Source organism: Nannochloropsis gaditana, assembly GCF_000240725.1.
Source record: "Nannochloropsis gaditana CCMP526 unplaced genomic scaffold scaffold230, whole genome shotgun sequence".
NCBI lineage: Eukaryota > Eustigmatophyceae > Eustigmatales > Monodopsidaceae > Microchloropsis > Microchloropsis gaditana.
The window spans coordinates 25,264-27,578 of record NW_005803723.1 but is presented as its reverse complement, the minus strand read 5'-3'; positions in this window follow the sequence as shown (position 1 = coordinate 27,578).

Genomic DNA, 2,315 nt, shown 5'->3' with positions numbered 1-2,315 from the left:
TAGAGAAGGAGCAGAGAAAGATGATGTCCCGGGTAGAGAAAAGGGAGGAAGAGAGGGAGGAAGGGAGGAAGAGAGGGAGGAAGGGAGGGAGGAAGGGGGGGGTAGAGAAGGAGGGAGGACGAAAGAAAGGATCGAATGGGGAGATTGGGAATTTTAAAGAGCTTTACAAGCGGGTGAGGATAAATTTGGGCAAGAAAAAGGGTCTGACAGTGGAATCAAGCTCCCTGAGTGTCGTACTATCCACGCCCATACCATTTTCAGACGACGAGCCACGCAATTTATGGTCCTTGGACGACAGCATTGGGTCAACTTGTGGCACTTGAGGCGCTATTTCCGCAGATTTACTTTGAATATCGACTTCAGTAGAGAGGAAATGGGTTTCAAAAGGGGGAATAGCCACGGATGATGATGATGATGATGCTTCCTCAGTCATGAAGTGAAGCGGGGCGCGAGGGACGGCTGAGGTGAAAGACGACGCCGACGCAGCAAGAATGGCGAGAGGAAAAAGGACGCGCATGCTTAAGTTTGAAAATATATAGGCTCTGACAACGGGGTGATGATAGGTGCAAGGGGCACATGGAAGGGCATATTAGAAGGAAGAGCTGATGATTAGGATATAGCCCCGGGATGGAGCAAAAATTACTGGGTTTTCCCGACATTTCCATTCCACGAAGGGGAATAAAAAGCTTGAGTATGAGTATCTCAAACAAAAAGATACTTGTACATAGTTTCCAAGGATTATTTTCGTGATTGCATGCGCAAAAAATAGAAAATCAGAAGATAGTGTCGGGGGGGGGTAGTTGAAGATACGATAACCTCCCCCCCTGCAATCTATTCCTTTGGGGCTCTCCGAGTCTGATTATGGAGTTGTAGGGCAAGACTGTGAAAGACGTGAAGGATAGATACCACAGTACAATTTTATAGGCGACACGACAAATAGGACCCTCCAAGTCAATGATAGACAGGACCCGAAAAATTCTTCAAATGATTATTCAAAAAGTCAGGGGGGTATATCCAAAAAGAAAGCACACATCTCTGTGCTGGTTTAGAAATAAGAGACGTACGACCTGTAGAATACATCCCACGGCCACCGCTTCGAAGAAGCAACTGAAGCGAAAAGTCTGCAATCAATTTACGTCGTTCTTTCAATATTGCGTGCTGAGGTGGCCGCGCGTTCAACAAATAAATGCATCGACCCCACGCACTCTTTCCTATTCCCTTATCTGCTCCTCCTTCCCTCCCATTCGTAGCTTCGATTCACATAAGGGATAGAAGTTCGGCATCATGACTTGCCCGTGAACTCCAAACAACAAAACATGCAGTCTCACACGGATGTGCTATAGTCGTAGATAGTTTTGTTCATAATTCAGACATGTGAACCTAACCCTCAGACCCACAACGACCTTGTTTTCTCCTCATCCTGAAGAACGTCCTGTGAGGCATCAACACTCTGTACACCGCGGGCTGGTAAAATCAAACAACGCCTCACTTTTCACCCCATGCCCCCATGCTGGCTCAAATCAATGGCCCATCCAACCCACCCGGGTCGCGCGGATTGCACCCATACAGCCGCGCCCCGCGAGGGTTACCTATCTCATGCCAGAGGGCTACAGCATCGGATACTTTGCTACTGCCCTCCTCGTACTGCGGTAGGGGAATGGAAATCGATGTGAGTGGATTGGTACATTCATCGCTTTTAGAGTAGGACTCGATGCCATAAATACAAGAGGCTTAGCAAATGACCCTCCGCGTCCCACTCACGACCACTATTCATCCTCCTCCTCATGATCGACGACGACCAGCCTTGTCATATCATACCCTCACTGTCCACCCATCCATGAGCCATCGCCATCGTCTCCTCCAAACATAACCTGCACCCGCTCACGTTTCCCTCGATTTCCCCCTCACCCTCTCTACCGCACCATCACATTACCCTCACAACGCAGTATCCTTTTCTCAGTATCAAAAGACGTCACCTAATAATCCACCTCGCTGCCCTCCCCCGCTCTTTCCCCCTTCGCTCCCTCTCTCCCTCCCTCCCGCCCTCCCTACTGACAATTTGTGGACCGGGAGGGGACAGTCGCCGGAGATGAAGCCACGGGAGCGGACGCCTGCTCCAAGCTCGACAGCACCGCATCTGCAGACCACAAAAATGCAAAAGGTAGCAAAATAATAGTGAGCGTACAAGAGGCATCCTCCCTCCTCCTCCCCATCCCCTGCCATGGGGCACTCCCCCACCGCTCATTTACGGTCTGGACAACGCACCTTTTGAATTTCCGTTCTTTGTCGGGTCCGCGGGAGGAACAGGGCTGGCC